The sequence below is a fragment of the Fukomys damarensis genome, unplaced genomic scaffold (assembly GCF_012274545.1).
Source record: "Fukomys damarensis isolate Sample0158 unplaced genomic scaffold, DMR_v1.0_HiC HiC_scaffold_24, whole genome shotgun sequence".
NCBI lineage: Eukaryota > Metazoa > Chordata > Mammalia > Rodentia > Bathyergidae > Fukomys > Fukomys damarensis.
In genome coordinates, this window is record NW_022900936.1 from 69,547,927 (window position 1) to 69,569,090 (window position 21,164).

Consider the following 21,164-nt stretch of genomic DNA (forward strand, 5'->3'; position numbering starts at 1 on the left):
ACCAGAGCACTGTAGCATAAACAAGTCCCTTCTTGCTACACACAGGTTTTCAGATGATCTAAAAAGAGAGGCGGCACTGACATCTAGTCATCTCCTTGCACAAGAGCCTTCACCAGGGTCTCGGCCCCTCTCTGAATGTCTCTGCTCCCCCAGCCAGGTGTGCAAGCCCCACTGTCTGTCCCACAGTGCTACAGGCCACCAACTAAATTGTGTCTCCCTGGGTCCACAGGTCGAGATCCTAACTCCCAGTGCAACTGCATTTGGATACAGGACTCTCACAAGATAGGGTTAAATGAGCGGAGGAGAGTGGGCCCTAATGGGACGGGTGGCCTTCTAAAAAGAGGACTAGAGAGATAGCTTCTCCACTCAGCCTGTGGTATTTGGCCCAGGCTGGTTCATACAGGACCCAAACTGCATTCCTTGACCCTGTGCATTAGAATCAAAAAGAACACTTGTGAAAAATGTAGATTCTTAGAGCCAACTCCAAATCTCCCCAAAAAGACAGAAAGAAAGGAAGGAGGGAGAGATGGGGAGGGAGGGAGGAGCAAGGGAAGGAGGGAATAAGAAGGAAGGAAGGAGAAGGAAGAGAAGGGATGGGAAGGGGTCTCTAGGAACAGACTCTGGAATATCCCTCGCAGGTCTGCCCCAGGCAATTCCTGAACTTGAAAGGCACAGCTGGCCAGGACCTGATACTTGGTCGTCCCTGTGCCAGACCCATTGCGGGGTCCCTCCGTCCCACCTCTTCACATTCCCCAGCGCAGTGAGCCTCCGGGGAAGTTCCCGTCCACCCAGACTCCACCTCACCGATTGAAATCCTTGGGTGATTTTTCCTCTCTGATCAGGCAGCACAGTTAGGGAGGCTGGTGAGAGGGCGGGGTGGGGTGGTCAGGTTTGTGCTTTTCCTCCGCACGCCAGCCCCCAACGCGGCCATGCCAGCTGCTTCAGCACTCCCCCACCCTGCCCCCGCTTGTTCCGGAGGTACGGGTGCTGGGGGGGTCCTCAGAGTCTGGCTGTGAGCTCGGAAGAGAGGCACCCTAAGCTCTCCCCTGGAGTGGCAGGCGCACCACAGCCTCTGACACAGAGCCCAGCCTCGAGTCCGTGCGGGTCAGAAGGGAACCATGTCCAGGACCTCACCGCTCCTCAGGAAGCTGTATCCCAAGGAGGCGCCTCGCCAGCTCCCTTAGCCAGTCTCCAATCCCATTCCAAAGATCAAAGTAATATCTTTTCACTGTAGAAAACCTAGAAGGCATAGGAAATTAATTGCAATATCAAAAGCACATTTTGAAACTCTTCTCTGCCAACTTCAATCCCGTTCATTCATTCATTCAGCAAATATTTGAGCTAACAGTTCGTCCCCCAGATAAGCTTTAAAGAGGGAGAAAATAAAGGTCAGAGAACACTTCTCACTCTGCGTGGACTTGCGAACATCATCTTTGATTTAAGATATATAGTTCATTTCAATTAAATATATATTATATTGAAATGCTCCTTGCACTTGTATTTCATCTTAGATTGAAATCTCCATTAACATCCACTCTGTATTTCCTTCGTCCATTTAGATGAAGCTGTGTTCCGACTCCCAACTCTCTTGGGCATGGTGCAGCTCTTAGAGCACACCCCTCCTCCTTTAGCCCTCCTCTGAGTTTTCCTCCTACCCAGGGCTGATGGGGTCAAGATCCCAAATGCTTTTTTTTCTTGTGAAAATGTCTCCATCCCTTGCCCTGAATCTGCACCAGGCAAGGCACTCTCCTTTGAACACCCCCCCAGTGCAATAGAAATGCTATTGTCTGTCTGCGGTGCTTTCAGAGTCATTGCCGCTGCTGAGTTTGGCTCTTTTCTTCTACCTATTTTTCTCTTACTTTGAAATTATGAAAACAGGAATCAATTATGACTATAAAACAATTGTCATTTCAACGAATATGAATCTATTTCAGAAATAATACAAGCAGCAGCGCATCTCACCAGACTCACCCCCATCCCATCCTATTCTAAGGAGGAGCTTGGGATACAAAACAAAACACAGCTCTTTTGGTATTCAAATCAGCATCACCCCAAGCTCTATTCTGTTCTTTTGAAGAGTTCTTGCTTCTGAGTGCCACTGATCCTGAGAAGTTTAAGACTCCAGATGGTTCACTGAACTTGGTCCATCCACATCTTGGTAATTTGGAGCCCTGGGAGGATAATCGATCCATTGCATCCCAGATGACCCCAGGCAGAGCATCTCTCTTTCATCCCAGCAATTTTCCTGTCCCAGGAGTTTGGGGTTAGATGTGGGTCAAGGTCTGCCAAACAAATACCTTATTGTACCTCTCTGGAGAACTACAGCCATTCAGAGCCACCCCATTGCAATGGGGTTTCATCCTTTTGAGTCTTGGCCAGATTTTAAGATCCAATCCCGGCAGTAGCACTTATTAGCTTTTAAATTGGGGTATCTAGGCTTGTCATCTTTTAATTTTCACACACATACTCAGTGGTATGGCTTCTGGAGCACAAAGGAGCCCTTCTCTGTCACAGAGTGAGCAGGGGCTGTTTTCAGGGAGAGCATTCCTGCTTGGGAAGCTGGCTGTAGAGCCTCAGAAAGCGGGGAGGCCAGGGTAGGAGGGAGCATCGCACAAGTGCTCCTAATAGTGCATTCAGCAGAGCCTGCAGTATCGCGGGAGGTCTTAGAAAGAGCCCACCCCACCCTAGACCTCCTGTGTCAGGAGCCCTGGGCTGGTGCCCAGGAATCTGCTTGACAGACTCCCCGCATGACTACTGAATGTTGATGCTTGGATCCGTGATCATGCCACCACTCCTCCATCGCTCACCAAGGAACCTGGAAACCCAGACTGGAGAGAGCAGGTCTCCTGAGTCCTTAGCTCAATGTCATTCCGGCCTTTCAAAACAATGCCAAGACTCCCTGTGGTATTCACCAAGCCAGCTCACCTAAAATGGACTCTTTTCAACTGTAAATCCTCCTCTTGAGAGTCTGGCTCCGGAGGTTCTTTTGCCATGTTGTTTGGAACAACCAGCCCCAGACCTCTCTGGCTCTTTCCACTCCTTCTGGTGCAACCAATGAGACTGTGTCCTTCTGTGCTTCTATAACCCTGGCCCCTCCTGCCTGGGTTGTACAGATTCAGTCCTGCCTCACAACAATTGTGTGATTCAAACAAATCACTTGATGCACCTAGAACTCATCCTCTTCTGGAAAATGGGGATGGCAGAGCCTGCCTCCCTGGGCCACTGTGCAGAGAAACAAGGTCCTGCGGTGCCTGGTGTGGCATGGCAGGTGATTACTTTGCCAGAGAACCGGCCATCAGGAAGCAAGGAGGGAGAGACAGAGTTCACATCACAGATGGCATTTACAGGGAAGTGGGGCACAGACCCCATAGGGCATCAGCTCAAGCAAAACACACTTCCGGCTCCCAGACTCAGTTGTCCATCCCATCGCACTCACTGCATAGATTTCTGCTTTGAAACCAGACAGATGCACAGGTAAGACTGAGGGTGTCTTCTGTTTTATGCACCAACTCTGAGGCCTTTGGTACTGTTAGGACACTAGTCATAGACCTTTGCATGACCAATGGTGGGTCGGAGAGTCCATGAGTCATCCTTAGGGCTCAGGGCTCCTAGCAGGCCCTTTGATCGACCCATGCTTACAGGACAGGTCACGTGTTCACCACCCAAGTGTTTCTGCCAACCTGGGGCCATGGCGGTGGGAGGCATGAAGAGAGAGGGTCAGACTCGGATGCCAGACCCTACCTCTCCCACTCCACTCCATGGACCCAAGCGGGGTACTCCAGTCTCTGACCCTGCTGCCCTCATGTATACAAGATGAGCTCTTACATGTGCCTATCTCTTGAGGTGAAATGAGAGAATGCAGGTAAGGGCAAAGGGCTAGAGCAGTGTGGTTGCTGTGGGCACTCCGTCCATCATAATTTGCTATTGTTCCTGCCAGGATCTGGCCAGCAAGGTGCCAAGCATGGGAAGACTTTCAAACGGCCCGTTACCCAGCTGTGAGAGCTGCCATGTCTCACAGAAAACTGGGCACAGTTGGCAGATGTAGCGATTGTGGCACGAACTGTGAGCAGCTCCTCTTCAATGCAAGCTTCTGGCCAGCTGCAGAGTCCCGGAGGCAGAGGCCAGCCGTCAGCCTTCCAGGGACCAGCAGCCATTTCGCCCAGCACAGGACAGTCCTGAGGCACCTCGGCTCCAGAGCCGCCTGTGGGCTGATGAGGCTTGCCCCTCAGAGCCCTGCCACCACTGCTTCCCACAGCAAGCTGGAGGGCTCTCCTCAGCTCCCACAGTAGCCATGTGAGTCCTCTGTCAGCTGACAGCCTCATCTCCTGCCAGCACAGAATCAGTGTCCTTGGCCACACCCCACAGGGACGGAGGCCCCTGACTCCGGCGTCCTTGCCAGGGTCTCTGCAGCCACCTCACTGCTCTATGTCTGTTTGCGTGGGTGCTCGCACAGGACCCATGGTGACCCCCAAGTAACGATCTGGCCCCACTGCTTCCTGCCCACACAGAATGACCTCTCTCTTTATCCCAAGGCTACAGTCCTAGCTCTGTAGTATTCACAGAAGGCAGCTCAGTTTGGGGGTCCTGCATTCCTCTCCTTCCTTTCTTTCTGCCCCTCTACACGCTGGATTTCACAGAGTATGTATTTCCACCTTAATGTTTTTACTGCGTGGAGCGCCTTCCCACAACCCCTGAGACTTCCCACCTGCTTCTCACTCTGAGCCCCGCTGCAGCCAGGCCTTTCTGCATTACAATTATCCTTTCGATGGCCTGTCCACCTCGCTTCTTGTGAAGGGTGGTGACTGTGTGTAAGTCATTTTGGTGTCACTAGGCCCTGGCACAGAGGATGCCCTACACATAAAGCAGAAAGCCTTACAGTTTTTTTTTTTCTCATTGAGTTTATTGGTACATTTTAGGTACACAGTACAGTTACATTCATCATTGGGGTCTTGTACCTCTACATGACAGGTCTTGATTCTCATTTTTCCCCTTGCCCCTGCCCTCCCTTCACCCCTCTTCCCTCCCCCTTTACAAACACTTCATTTCCATTTCTTCATTTTCTCATAGTTTTTTCTTTTCCCTTATGAGCTTTCCCCTACCCTTCCCACTTTCCCTACACCTTTAGCCCCTTTCTTCCTATTTCACATTGTCCAAACCTTACCGTTCTTAAAGCCACGTTTGGTGGGGCAAGGAGGTAGAGGGGTTTGGGGCAACACAAGCTCAGTCCTTCTTCCAAAGGCTCAGAGCCTGACAGGAGCTGCCTGAACTGCAGGGCAGTTCTGAATCAGGTTTATGGCCACAGGCAGCACGTGCCCACAGCCGTCCCCATGGGAACCGTGGCAGGCAGAGTTCCAACTCCGAGAGAGCAGCCTGCCTTGGGCTTGAACTCTCTCCCACCTGCTGTGGCCCAGAAGCCAGTGGGGGCGGATGTGGACACAGGACTAGCTCAGGGTACCCACAGCCCCCACCACAGGGTTCTGAGAGGGCCTTACAGCTGCAGGGACCGGGTGGGCAGGTTGTCATGGAAACCAAGCAGCTCTGACAGGGAGGCCAGGCTTCGCCAGCACATGCTTATCCATCCCCCAGCTCCTCTCTGCTCTCCCAGTCTGCATGCCGGGCACAGCACCAGCACAGGGATGGATCCTGGGGCCGAGGGAAGCGCAAAAGCAGAAGGGCTAAGGGAACCTGACCTTGCTTCTCTCTCACCCACCTCATCAGTCACTGCCACAGTTCCTGGGGCCAGGTGCTACTGGAAAGGAGTTGGCTTACCCAAGGGACAATGACCAGAGAGGGGGAGAGTCTGGGACATTTTCGATGTCAGGGGCTCTGGAGCAGGAGATCTTGAGTTCCTGTTCTTGTTCTGGTATTTCACAGATATGTCACAGCCAGTGCCACTGGGGAAGCCATTCAAGTTCTGTAAGCTAGTTTTCCTATATAAAATGAAGACCATTTGCCTGCCACACTCCTCAGGTGTCATGACTCTCAGGGAAGGTGTAAGCTATAAAACCTTCACACATGTAAGGAATTTTATGAGAGCAGGTTGAAAATATAACTGGTGTTCAGAAGACTGGGGTAAGCACAGAGATGACAAATGCTGAAGGATTGCTGAAATGTGCAATTCCCCAGCTCCTTTGGTAAGTCTTAGGCCAGTGCCTCTCTGCCTGGCCAGGGTCCTAGGGGCTGGTGGTCTTGAAACAAGTCATTGACCCTGCCTTGGAGAAACTCACAGCCTCCCAGCAGTGTTGGCAAACTAAGTGCCCAGTCCTAGAAAGTGTTCCAAAATGGGGAGCACAGACAAAACTTCCTAAGGAGGTAAACATGAGATACACTTACAAAACACAGAAGGAAGGTCATAACATACTGGGGAAACTTGAGTGGGTGTCTTGTGAGAGACTGGAAGTTGGCTGAGGCAGCATGGAAAGAGAGGATCCATACGTGGAGGCAAACACTGGTGTGCATCGTAGAATTCTCTGCCGTGGACAGGGAGGAAATATTTACAAAACATTCTGCTTTCTGAAAGTAATTCTTGTCCTTCAATGTGCATTTGATGATTGCTTTTTTTTTTTTTTGTCCTGGGGATCAAACTCGGGACCTTGCAGTTGCAAGGCAGGCAGCAGAATCACTGAGCTAAATCCCCAGCCCCAGTGATTGCTTTTACTGTTGATTTTCTGTCTCCTGCAGCACAGAAGCTCTGAGCCAAGGTCCTTGTTTCCACTTCTGCATTCTTGTTACTGGGCACAGACACACAGCAGGTCTTCATCAGGCGCTGGCTAAGGGAGTAAATAGTAGAAACACTGGAAACTTAACATGGGGCTTGCAGAAAGCGCCTTATCACCACAGTGAGATAAGGGCTTTTTATTTCTTTCAAATCTCCCGAGGCAATTGGTACCATAGCATCCTGCCATGATGTCTTCAGTGAAACTCAGGGGTTTCATCCATGGACAGTGCACATTGCCTTCCTGGGAGGCCCATGAGTGACCAGAGTGTGCCAGCTCTCAACCAGCATTGCTGTCTGTTTGAATTTTCTATATTGTGGGAAATGTCACTATCACCGGACATTACTGTGGTCATTTTCAGAATTATTTGTTCAATATCTGCCCACTGGGCTGTGAGCTCCTGGCACATAGGTGGTATTCAGTAAATATGTATTTGGCGAATGAATGAATGATTTTGCACAAGGCTGTAACATGAATATCCACCTTGTTTGTGGGGATGGGAAATGCACTCTCAGTACAATGACGTTTAGTCTAGGAAGTGAAGGATGACTAGAAATTAGTAAGTGAAGGAGAGGCTAACAAGTTAAATATGAGAGAATAAGAAAGGGAAATGTCTGTATAGGCTCCAGGTTGGAAGGTAGGGTGCATTCAATTACACGGGAGTAGCCCAGTGTCACTAGGGGGTGGAAATAAAACGGAGAGACTATAGACAGCTCATAAACCACACCTGGGATTTGGAACTTCATTGCAACAGCAATGGGAAGACACTTTCGGTTCTCAGCAGAAGTGTTTTCTGATCAGACATCTGTTGTCAAAGGAGCATGCCAGCTACTGTGTAAGGAACGCACTGGAAATTGGTGGCGTGGCAGTGGGGACACTGAAGTCATTTGGGAAGGAGAAGAGGGTGGCCTCCTCATCATGGTGACCAAAGAGATGGAGAAACACTGGTGGAACTAGGAGGCTTCTAGCATTTCAAGTAAAAGGACTTGAGGGTGTGGGGTTGAGGAAAAGGAGAGACTTCTGGGTAATCATTAGCTTTCTGGCAGGAGGTAAATGCTGACACTATTGGACAGGAAACACTGGGATGCAGGGAGAGACGTGATTAGCTCAGTTTTAACTGTATCTAACCTGAAATTCTGGTGAGGTGACCATGACTGGAGATTGAAGAGTTCACGCTATTAGATATACGAGTCTGGAATGTAGCAGGTTTATGCTGAAGATAAAGGTTTAGGAGCTATCTCAAGTTGGAGGTGATTAAAGCCACAGAAAAGAAAGAAAACGCTATAAAAGACTCAGGAAAAAGTCTTAAGTAATTCCATGATTATTAGTGGGATAGAAGATTGGGAGTCAGAAAAGAAAGCCAAGGAGGCTCCTCTGGTAACAGAAACCAAGGGCAGGAAATTCTTCTGCAAAGAGATTGTGGCCAGCTGTGCTGAGCACAATAATGAGAAATTCACTGAGAGAAGATTCATGGGTCCACAGGGAGAGAAAGATGGAAACTGTGGGATTCTGGGAGTCTCAAGGCTGGTCCACCTTCACAGTTTTTCTCACACAGACATACCCATCCTCTCCCTCTTCCAGTTTACTCCATCTGGACAGGAATCCAAGATTCAGCCCATTTCTCCTTGGGGGCTAGGAGGCTGGGAGAGGAAGGAACAGCCAGCAACCCATGAAGACCTCATGAGACATCGGCATCACCACACACAGCGAAGGCATCGCTCTGCCGTGACACTGGGTTTACAGTAGCAGGTGGATTCTCCAGAAACGGCCCCCTTGCCCCTTCAACAGCTCACTGGGATCCCCAGTGCCCCTGCCCTGATATCATCAGAGTGTCACATGCCCTCATTTGTACTCTTAAAATGACTTTTTCTCAATAGCTTAATTCAATTCATTATTCATCCCCAGCCAGCAGGGCTTCCCGGGGAGGAAGGTCTGATTAGGGCTGTCTGTGACATCTTACTTACAACAGAGCTTGGAACCTGAGCGAGGACCTAAGTATCACCACAGACAATGGCACTGAGAGCAATTAGCCACTGTGCCATGAGTTCGGGACTCACCTCTTGCCCTCCCTCCCACCTGCTATCACAACTTTTAAACACATAATTTTTTATTTTGAAATAATTTAAAACTCACAAAAGGTTGAAAAACACTACTGTTTCCACATGCCCTTAACCCAGCTTCCCCCAACAACAATTTCTTCCATTGCCATAGAACACTGTCAAAACCAGGAAGTTGATAATGATATAGTACTATTCACTGAGGTAAAAGCCTTACTTGGAGTATATTAGTTTTTATATGCACTTCCTCCTCCTCCTCCTCTTCCTCTTTTCCTCCTTCCCCTTTTTAATCTTCCATGTAAAGTTCTATAACATTTAAACATTTAAAATTTTGTGTTTTAAAAATTAAGGTATTATTCACCCTTTTAAGGTATACAGTTCAGTGGTTTTAATACACTCACAAAGCACACAAATATCATCACTATCTAATCCTAGACTTTCTCTTCCCTCTAAAAAGAAACTGCAGACCCCTCTTTGGTCACTCTTCCTCCCCTCCCCTGGCGACCACTAATCTATTTTCTGTCCTGATGGATTTACCTATTCCGGACGTTTCAAAGAAAGAGAATGCACTCAACTTTACCTTTTGTGTTTCCTCACACACCTTCACTCTTTGTGCCCCTGGTTTCCACACTGTCTCAAATGGCAAAGGCATTTGCCACAGACCTTACACACCAAAGAGGAAATGGACTTCCACCGTAATGGAATCACTATACAACAGTCATATCTAAAAATTGGCAGTTTCTTTGGAAACATCTATCTGCAAGCAGGTTTTAGTGATCCCCAGGTGTGGTTATTAGTTACAGGGTGGCAAAGCTCACACATGTGTTAAGGCTCAGAGCATCTGCAAGGAAAGATGGCTAGTGATTTTCAGGACAATTCCAAATTCACAGATAGGAGAGAGCCAGAAGACAGCCAAGAGCTCCTTTGCTGGACTTGTTCATGTCAAAGGTGGAGAAACTGGATGGCAATATCCAATCTGTCCAAGGCACAAAACTGACCAGTGGTGGAGCAGACAGTCTGACACCAACTTCAGGACTTTTCCCCAGTGATGCACCTCTGAGTAGGCTTCATGCCCTGGATCCAGGCTGGGGGATAAGAAAGGGCAACCCGAAGGGTTCTAAGAGCTGAGAGCATCCCTTTCCCAGCTGTGCAGATTCATTTGAGTAGTGGTGACAGGGCTTTGTGTATGCCCAAGAGTGCTTGGGGAGTGCCCTAAACCAACAGGTCTCTTCTCCCACGTAATGCAGCCTGCAGTCTCTCCCTGCTGCTCAGCAGACCAGGATTTGGAAAGCAGAGATCAGAAAGATGAAGCCCTCACCATGCTCTATAAGCACTGCCTTTTCATAGAAAAAATTCAGATGGAGAAAAGTTAAAAAAAATGACCTATAATTCTACTTTATCATACAAACATTCACATTTGGGGGGTTTCTTTCCTCTGGACACCTTTTTGTTAGAGAAGATTTTGAGTATATGGCATTTAGAGAGAACAATACATCCTTATCACTCCAATTCCACAATTTTCTACTCAAACAATCTTGGTTAATTTTCACCCCATTTGCCTCTAGATTATTTTGCAGCAGATCTCAGATATCATACATTTTACCCATAAATATTTCAGAATTATCTTCTTCTCAAGCAGCCCAGATACCATGGCCAGAACAGACCATCTAGAGGAGTTGCCAGGGGAGATGCTACTTCCTCCTCTCCCTCCCTGCCTCTGGGATGTTCTGCAGCTCACACCCTCCCGGCTCCTAGCTTTCTGCTGAGCAGTGCTTCTGATGAGTGGGCATTGGTGCTCCCCAGCCTGTCCCTTCACAGGTTTCCATCCCTGCAGGGGAAGGTCCAGGCTGCATCAGAGTGGAACCCTGCCCCAGCGAAGCCGCCTTTTGGTTCATTTGGATTTTTCCATAAATGCAGTCGTAATGCAATGAAGCACATAGCCAGGGTCCCACATTGTAAAGTGGGATTGAGGGACCGCTGCTGTTCCAGCCTGCAGTGCCTCAAGCAGAAGCAGAGGAGACAGCTAGGGCTGGGACCTTCTGCATCAACTCCCCCACTTTTGATCCTGTGGGTGGTTTTATTTTCCTCCTCCTGCTCTTTTTTAAAATCTCATTTAGGGTTTGAGCCCACCTTTCTCCTCCTTCTCCCTCACCTTCTTCCCTTCCTCCTCCTACTTTTTCTTCTTAGTTTTACTACAAACTAGTGTTTCATAAGACCTGGTCAGTGACTCAGCATGAAAAAAGAACACGAAACTTATCCCCAAACTTTTTTCAATGAAAAATTTCCAAGACACAAGAAAAATAAAACCCGTAGCTTTCTGTTGGGGAAGGGGAAGAAAAATTTCAATAAAGGTGCATGTTTGTTCTGGGACAGGGACCTAGAGGCAAAAGGTGCCATGGGATGGGGAGCAGTCCTGCTGTCTTGGGTCAACTGTAGGAGGGATCCTGACAGCCTACTGGGGCGGTCTCGTCCATCCGGGATGGAGTCTATCGTGCCTGCCGGAGGCATTGTTATCTAAGTGCAGCCTCTTTGCTTCCTTAGGTTTCAGCTTGTCCCATGAGATCATTTAAAATCACATTTACTACTTTACCATCTAATCACACATAAGCCGCTCCCCACGCTCTCCCGCCCTGCTTCCATCCAAAGAGCGCACTTTCTAGAGCACCAGCAACCTGGGTGGAACTCGTGATGGGAAATGGGAATGGCACAAGGAAGGAATGGTTCCTTGTAGTGCCGTGAACAACGGCGAGGTTCCCGTCAGACACGGAGAACCACCTTCACTGAGGAGGAAGAAGAAGTGTAAGTCTTTGCAAAGCTGGGGTCTTGGAGTGCTTCCTCTACCAAAGCCAGCCCTGGGCCTTTGGGCTGACGAGTAGGCGTCAGATGGAGTTTCTTCTCGCCATGCTCGAGTGCTAAGCTATGTTCCGGGAGCTCATGGTTCCCAGTGGAGGCAATCTGGAAGAGAGGATCTCTTACTTGGAAGACGAGCGAGACTGAGCAGCAAAGGTTTGGCTGTGGGGCACAGGGGCCAGTCTTGGTTGATGGCATAAATATATATGCATAGGGTACTGCAGGGAGAATTACAGACTTTTGTCCCTGAACCAAAAATGAAGCTTCTTTTGCAGGCTCTTTAAGTTCATGGCCTTCAAAGGACACCCATAGTTCTTGAAAAATGTAAAGATTAATGTGTTTGTATAAAAGACTCCCACTGCTTCCTGTCCACCAAAGGAGAAGGGGGAAAAATTATAGCTAAATAGCTGAACCCAAAAAACTATCAATTCTTACATGCCACATCAATGTCAAGTTCATGCTTTTCAAAGGGTCACATTGATATAAAAAGGTGTTCTATTAGTAGGTATGATTTTAGCAATTTTGAGCTAAACTGATAAAAGAGGCCAAATATCCTGAAAATACCGAAGTTGTTAAAACCAGATAACAATGGATCCAGAAAGCAGAGGATCCCAGATCTTTGGTGATGAGTTTTGCTTCAAACTGAAGGCAGCAAGTCCTCTCAGAAGACTGGGTAAGGGTCAGAGTAGTGGCTTCGACTCTTGTCCCACACAGTAAATGGGAGAACTTTTTAGAAACAAACGCTGGCTCCACTGCAGGGCAACTGAATCCTCATGTCTAGGGGGTGTCAGGAGATATATTTTTCAATGCTTTTCCAAAAAAATTTTAAAAATCCAGTAGACAACAGTGGAAAAACCTCTACTTTAAGATATTGTGAACAATTCAGTGGAACATTTATACATATCCAGAGAGGTGACAATAGACAGGAACAAAGCCAGCTGAACTCTGCTTTTATCCCTAAATCTGCAATCCAGAAGAATGACTCATTCAGACATCTATGGGGCTCAGACTTTGTTTGGGTTTTTTTCTCCCATAGTTCCAGTGTACTTAATGTAAATTTGATCCTGGATCATGGAGTTTGCTCTTTGAGATTGCCTGATTCAATTGGTGCTAGAAAAAGAGAAAAAATATGCTATGACTTAAAATGTAGTTTGAGTCAGATTTACTGGGCTTGCAGGCTGTGGCAGGTAGAAGGTAACATATATACATATTTTGAGTTACAGAAGCCAAAGGTTGGGCTTTCTAGCCACATGTTGTGGGAGGAAGGTTGAAATGACACAGAAAAATGAATTGCTTTTAGACTGATGGAAAAATTTGTTTTGAAATGGCATAAAGTTGATTTTTTAGAGTGGTCTTAAAAAGTAGTTTCCTAGTTCCCTGTCCACACACTTAGCAGCCCAGTAATGATGGTAATAATAATGATAAACAAGCGTATAAATGGAAACATCTTTTTTTTTTGGCCCCAAACATATGAAAGGGCATATGTCCACAAGAATGATTCTGACATAATAATAATCAGAAGGAAATGGAAAAGAAACCCGAGAGTGGTTTGTCATGGTGAATGGTGGCAGAGTTTTTCACAAATCAATCTTAGCAAGGAAATGCTGGCCCAGGAGGAAGAAGCCTGTAATCATAGAATCTGGGCATGCGCAGTCACACGGTCTCTGGAGTCAGAGCCTAGTCAAACCAAAACCGGGAGGCTCCGAAGACTCCAGCTTCCTTTCACTCCTCCCTTTGTGGACTGACCCCAGGAGCCAAGCCACACAGTAATATGGGCAAGTTGGAGTCCACAGTTCCTGAGCCTGTGAGAGGAGCGCCAGCCTGTCCTTGCCTCGCTCGCTCCACACCTACTGTGCTCACCCTTTCTGCAAATCATTTCCTGCCTAACCTTACCCGCCTTGCCAAGGCCTGGATAGATGTCAGTCTCCCACACAAAATAGTGCCCTCCCTCCCTTCGTGGCCTCTGCCTCCCCTCCTCCTGTGTGCTTATCTGTGTAGCAACTGTATCCCACCAGAAGGCTACTTGCATCTATCTGTCTTCCCCCAGGGTGTGAGCTAAGGAGGGGCAGGAACTCCGTCTTGATTTTTATACCTTCATCAAAACTTAGCAGCTCAATGACTAGGAACAAATTGTGGTTTGGTATCCTCCGCTATCTGGGAATAAGATTGAAATATGACAGTGCCTTCTCTCACCCGCCGCACAAGAGCAAATGTGTTCTCTCTCTTTCTCACCAGCTTCAGTTCTGAGAGGCTTGAGACCCCTTGTGCTTAGGGAGGATGTCATTCTGATCTGTCTCGCCCATTAGGGCGCATGGTCACTCTTCTTACCGTAGCTCACTTTCGCTTCTCTCTGGTTCTCCCACAGTCACTAGAGCCACTCTGTATGGACTCCTTTGTCAGAGTAGGAAAGGGGTCAGAGCGGCCATGGCCGACAGCAAAGTCCTCTGGACAGAGCCAGACTTTGGCTAGAGGCCTGGCTCTGCTGCCATTGGTATTGTAAGCGTAGCACTCCCCTTCCTTTTGTTTCCTCAGTCATGAAGAGGCCACAGTAATACCTGTGTCACAAGACTTGTGAGGATTAAACAGAACCATGTGCAAAAAAAAGGCTCAGCGCCTCCTATTCAGCCCTATTCCTATTTAGTCTGATACCCTCATTTTACAAATAAAGAAACCAAGACTTGGAACTTCAGTTTCAGTGATCGAGTTGAGGTCATATAGTTGGTTCTGGCCCAGGGATTAGGACTTCCATCCCCTCCCGCAATGTGAGGCCAACCCCACCCCCCCCACTGTGCTGTTCAGAGTGCAGCTGGGCTCTGAGGCTTTGTTCACATGGTGGAGGGAGGAGCCAGAGCTTCTAAGCCCAGGAAAAACACATCAACAGGTGTGAGCATGACTTTGCATTAGACGCAGCTCTGGGAGAAAGAAGGTGGAGCGAACATGCTGTTGTCGTTTGTTGTTGTTGCTGCTGCTGCTGCTGCTGCTGCTGCTGCTGCTGATGATGATGATGATGATGCTGTTCTGTTGTGCGGTGCGCACAGAGCTGGCCAGCAGCACAGATCAGAGGATGCTTCAGAGAAAGGGGAGTGGAGTGGGTATTGGACAGTGGGTGGGCTTTTATATACATGGAAGATAGAGGGGAGGACACTGTTCTCAGGGCTCAGCGACACAGCAGAGTCAAAACACCTAGAAAGCGTTGACTCTGATCAGGGAAGTCACAAGAGTAGCTGTGTCCAGGTAGGAGGGGCGCAGACACTGGCAAAGGTTACAGGGACATCTTTTTGGGTATAGGAAATGTTCCATGTCTCAGACTTGGTGATAGCATCCCAGGTGTTCACCTATGTTACAAAAAGCATCAAACCATCACTTTTCAGACCACACCCTAAGAGAAACCAGTGTTAATATTTTCATTTTCTCCAGGCAGAATGACAAGAGTAATGGCTTAGATACCTTCACTGAGTCAGTCTTCAGTCTTGATGCTGTATTTGTAAAAGGCAGATGGTAACAGGGTCTGCTTTGTGATTGTGAGGATTGAGTGACATGTGTACAAAATACATAGCACTATGGTCAAGTATAGAAGGCAAGCAGAAGACATTTTTACTAGTAAGGACATCATCTTATGTGTTTGTTTTTTGAAACAAATAAAGTAATGAAAATGTGTTGTGTAAAGGGCTGGCTGGATGCTGAGATGATCATAGGCCAGGGGCAAGTGTGCAACATTCAAAGTATTGCGTGATTCCCGGCACATGGCCTCAATGTACACCAGGAGAGGTGGACAGGGGTTTGGGGCCTCCTGATGGGGACCCTGGGCTCATCCTGGCCCTGCTGTGTATCCCTGCTCTGGTGCATTCTCATCCCTCCTTGGTGGGAAACAAGGATGTGGGTAAGAGAAAGAGAATCCTGGAAAATGCTTGTGTTGGTGCTGGAGAATAATGAGGACTGGGAGATCCGGGTGAATGTCCCAGCTCCACCTCTTAAAAGCCGAAGACCTGGGCAAGACCCATGGCCCATCTGAATCTCAGATGTGTTCTTGGGGGTAGCGGCACGTCACAGAGACCAAACGACCTTGTGTGAAAGTAGATTAAGTGGGATAATACTTCTCAGCCAACTAGTTAGTAATGATATTGCCTTGGGAATAAAAATAATAGTAACAAGCAATGTAATGCTTTCTGTACTCTAAACAAGATGTGTCTATCTGCTCATCTAATTCCCACTGCTATTCAGTACCATGACATCTGCTTTGCACTCAGCCATCCCAGAGTCTGTCGCTCAACTAGTATTTTGGAATGTGGAGATTTAAACCCAGATAGCAGCTCTCCAAAATCCAAGAAGTTAACTATTGTACTATGCTGCTTTTCCTCTAAACATGGGTTACTTAATGATAAACATGTTGTCATGCTGTGGAAGTGCTGTAGTAAATGAGGGGATGTTATGGGATGTAAGCATTGGATTCAGTGTGATGCATTTCAAAACAATCTGAGCACGATGGATGCTGTCAAGCGTATTAAGTGCGGCTGTGTCACCAAGATCCTGTTTTCACGTAAGGGTCTATTTCATGCAAACACCCAGCAAACCCACGTGGAACACCTGCTCTGTGCTGCCCACTGTGCCAGGCACGGGCATCTCTGAGCTGGGGACAGGATAGACATCATTTCTACCCTTGTAAAACTTAACTTTATTCGTGGAGCGGACAGATGCCAAACAAACATGCAAATAATTATCAATGGTGATAAGAGCTAGAAGTGATAAAAAAAATAGGATTCTTTGAGAGATCATCTTGAGGACACCTAATTCAGGCAGGCAAGATCAAGAAAGGCATTGCTAAGGAAGCACAGGTAAGCTTCAGCACGAAAAGAGATGCACGATTTTTTTCCAAATTCACCATTTAGAAGCAGTATTTAAGAACCAAATCAGAAATGTGATTTGGGAACAAAAGCTGGATTCCTTCAATGTCAGGAGCTGAGCAGCGGGGCAGGATTTTCTGAGGCCCCTTTGCCTCGCTGGAATAAACCGAGGGGCTGCTTTATATTGGTTGGCATTTACGTAATGTTCACAGGGCTCTTTCCTTAGAACCTTGTCCAAAACCCATTTCCACCTGTCAATTTTTATTAGAATTTGCATATGTTTTCTTTGGAAACTAAGCAAAGAAAAAGGGAATTATTGTTCATGAAAAATATATTTGACTTGAAAAATAATTAATGTTTAAGAAGATTAACAACCACAGAATTGCCTCGAGCACAGGGGTCCCATGGAGGCGCCCCTGCTTTCAGGATGTGACCAACCGAAGTCAGACCCAGGGAGAAAGAGTCTGGGCGGCCTCCAGGATGGATACAAATTTGCACGTTCTTCAAGGTCACAGAGCCAGAGTGCAGGTGTCCCCTCCCAGCTAGAGTATGTGACATTTGTATTGTGACACAATTCAGCCACAAAAACCCACTCTGCCAATGGCTTCCTCCAGGTTGGATGCATCCTCCAGCATCTCTTATCTATGTGGATCCACCCCCTCTTCATCACCCTGAGGCACTTATCTCCACAGGCAGCACTCTGCAACATGGCCCTACATATTTTTCTCTTGCATTCTGATGGTTTGGGCTTCTTTTCTCACTGAGTAGAGCCAAAGGCCTCCAAAATAAGAACATTAGTCCTTGTCAAGATGGAAGGGCCTCAGTATACACCTCGACCGATCCCTTCATTGCATGGGTGTACTGAGACCCAGAAAAAGAGGATACCCAAAGACTGACCATGGCTTATTACAGATGTGTGACTAAGTCTCCAGTCTCCCAACTTCCAGCCCAGGGCCCTTTCCATTACTCTATACCATCCTCCACAACACCTAATAACTAAGTGCTGTTAATAAAAGCATTTTTAAAATATTCAACAGAGTGAGATGAAAGTGTTGCCAACTCACCCTGCCTCCTCATCAGATCAGCTGAGACTTCCAGGCTACCAGGGTTTCTCGAGAGAAGCTCCCGATCCTTAAAGACACAAGGTCATGTCCACCTTTGATTACAGCCAAGAGCACACAGACCTGTTGTCACTCCTTCCCTAGGGGGTCAAGAACTCCGAGAAATATGAATATCAGTCCTCCTCTTCACATTTTCTAGGAGTTTCTCCAGAAGGTGACTGAACAGGCTAATCACACTGGGGAGAAACATTGCTGCTAGGATTGTGATCCAGCCCCATCCTGACACTGGTTGTTGCAAAGTCAACCTAAGTTCACGGAACTCATCTGAGCCTTAGTTAGATGAAGACCCGGTTTCCCCACAAGATCAGGATCAGAATGAGTCAGTGCCATCACATTACTCCCAGATGCGTACAGCAGCAGGGCTCATGGAGTTCACCTCAGAGCACTTCTCCTTCTTCCTGTGGGGTAACTGCTTCATCCACTTTGTCCTTTACTCACCAAATAGTTATCAAACTCTTGCCTCTGACACATTTTCTCAGGCGCTAAGGATATGATGGCGGGGGGCATGTCCCATGGGATCGGGAAGGTTGCTTTCTAGGCTATGAGCCAACATTTGAACAGATCATTACTGAAAGGGCCACTTTGACAGCATAGGCTGCTGTGCAAAATAATAACACAGAAAACTTGCCTGGCTTAGAGGGTCAGGAAAAGCTGTTCTGAAGGAAGGGACATGTAAGCCAGGGATTTAGCTCAATGGTTCTGCCGCCTGCCTCACGAGCACAGGGACTCGAGTTTGATCCCTGGTACCCCCCCCCAAAAAAAAGACATTTAAACTAAACTGAAGGAACAAGAGAAGCCAGCCTGGGGGAATGAATGGAGAAAACATTGCAGAGCCAGGAAAAAAAAAGCATGTGTGAAGGGACAAAAGTGGAAAGAAATTTGGTAGACTCCAGTAACTGAAAAAAAAGGGTTACTACCACAGGGGAGACAAGGGTCAGAGTGATGTTGAAAGACAGGTAAGGGTCAGAACATGTTAGGCCTTGTGTACCATGTGAATGAATTTAGACATGGTCTGAAGGGGTTGAGAAGCCTTTGAAATGTATAATCAGAAAAGTGATGTGATCATATTTGCATTTCAAAGGATCATGTTGTTGCTATGAACACAAGCAAAAAGAATGCACAGAGACACCTGTTAATAAGCAAATATAAAGGCCAGATAAGAGGCAGTTGTGACTTGGTAATTGAAATGGGGGAGAGAGTGAATGTCTTTAGATTTATGACAAGGGCAACTGAGTGCTCATTGGTGCAATTTAGCAAAACAGAAGATGGAGGAGAAGAAACTAATTGAAAGGGGGCATATATCCCAAAAGAGCAGATAAGTAGTGAAGTCTGGCACAGGAGAAAGGGTGGGTGGAAATTAAACCCAGAGGAAAGAAACTAGATGTCTCTGAGAGGGCATGCAGGAGCAGACAAGGACAGAAACCCCAGGAGCTCCAGTATTTAAAGACTCGGTAGAAAATAAGCCTTCATTGAGGCCTTAGATGGAACAAACAAGAAAGGAAATTACAAGAAAAATAGAGTAGTCAATGCTATCAGGTCCTGCTAAGTCAAGTAAAAGCAGAGGTCTAAAGGTTTTTCTGAAATTTGCATTCAAAGTCTTTGCAACCCAGTTAAAGCTTTGTTCAAAGGGGCTGGGAAAGACCTCGCAGAGAGGATTGAAGGCACCAACAGGCACTGGTGCATTTTGAAGCCTTGATCTCTGTCATAGGATGCCAGTAATGTCAGTGTCTCCAGAAAACCTTAATCACTTATGAAGTTGACTACACACCAGTGAAATTGATTGCTCTCCAGAACTCTTTTAATGGCACATAACTGTCTACATTAGTGATTTTAATATTCTCCTTGAATTAAGCCTGCACTTGATTCCTACCTAATCTTACCCAGCAATGTTAAGCCATGGTTTTTAAAATGATAAGAATTCACAGTTTTTATTATGTCCCCTGCTCGAAAATTCTGGAAGTATGTTAGTAATATATTCTAATATGGCCCCTTTGAGTAGAACAGAAATTTGGGGGGTGGGAGTAGAACAGGAGAAAAAAAAAGTAGATTCTATATTTTTAATAAAAAACTCTTATCCACAGCATAAATCTCCTTCAATTTCTTGAGTCGATTGTTATTTAAATTACCTCATTAAATGAATGCTTTTATTTTGGGCAGCTGAATCATATTCAAAAGTATTCACACAATAAAGACGGGGCACAGAGAAATAAAGTAGAACATTGTAAGTTCTTTATATTGAATTTAATTGCAAATGATCTAACATGTGATTTAGTTTATATACTGGGGGTTAGTGGTGTGGGACTGAAATAGTCTAAGTGGCCATTGGCTATTCAAGCACGTGTGTAATGGGAATATTATTGTCTTTATAGTGCATTTGTACAGCACTTAGCTACAAAGTGCTTTCATATACATTATTTGACTCTCCCGACAACACTCTCAGATGAGTGAGGCAGAGGTAGTGATCTTCAGCTGATGAATCATAGAAGTGAGGGTCATAAATTCAAAAGACCCCATCGGTATCAGAACTCATGCTTTCTGTCTCCAAGCCTAGTTGCTGTTTTAACAAAACCAAATACCTCTCTGGGTTTTGAAAATAATTACAATTTAAGGTCTCTGGATACAACTTAGTTAATCATCCTGAGGGCTTTGGGGGTGGGTAACATTCCCAGATGAGGTAGTGAAGAATTTGTTTTCTTCCTTGGGAAACAAAAATTTCTCTCCTTCTTATCCCCTTTTCAATGGGCTCAAGGAGAGAGTATGGAGACAAAGGCTCTTGAAAAAGGGATATTTCTTCTTTTCAACTTTATTTGGATCTTCATTCTGGTGGACAGAGGTATTTTGATTAAATACATGATTAGGCACTTGCCCCCCCAACACCTAGATCTGTTCAATTCTTTCCTTCTTCTGTTTTAGCTCCCACAGAAATGCATCTATCCTCACAGCTTCAGCCCAGCACCCTCATTCTGCACGGCACACATCCCTCTGTTGATCTCCAAGTCTTACAGAAAACTGGCCCGACTCAGCTCCCTCCCACCACGCGCCCCTCTCGTTCAGCACCGCGGACAGCTCACGCCCACCCAGGCGCTTCTTCGAGCTACAGAACCAAGGATAGAGCACTCGCAAATAGGTCAAGGATTGTCTGCCTCGCTGGAAGGTTAAGTCAGGTTCAGCGAGGACTCTCCAGCCCCATTCGCTTAGCTCCCAGAACAATTCAAGATTATTACTTTTGAAGATAGCTCGGTGTTATTTGTCTGATGCCACAGTCAGCTGAGGTTTCCTTTCTGACAAATGGCAAGATCGTGGATAGCGTGGTCTCACTTTCATCATCACAAACAGCTTATTATACCTTCCTAGTTGCATACCTCTTTTGATTCTATCTCTTCCCTAGACAGCTTACTTACGTGTCCAGGAACCCTGTTAGTCCAAAAAGATGTCTAGCGACTTTTTAAAAAATAGTGGCAATAGACAGTTTAGCTAGATAACATGTCAGTATCACTAACTACATAAAAAGCTGAAATCTCTGAAACAGCTAGACATGTGTCTAACTAATCTGTTTTCTAGGCTTGGACTAGTTTGGAA

General features: G+C 46.7%; 1 protein-coding gene across 5 annotated transcripts in view; it reads left to right on the forward strand.

Annotated features, from left to right (window-relative positions):
- The first annotated feature begins 11,397 nt into the window (after nt 1–11,397).
- Nucleotides 11,398–21,164, forward strand: part of Scn10a (sodium voltage-gated channel alpha subunit 10) — a 110,693-nt gene continuing 100,926 nt past the window's right edge. For 4 of the 5 annotated variants that reach the window (XM_033768129.1, XM_033768132.1, XM_033768131.1 and 1 more), the window contains exon 1: nt 11,398–11,572. The gene's annotated coding sequence lies outside the window, so the exon portion shown is untranslated. The other variant, XM_033768130.1, reaches the window with a different exon arrangement.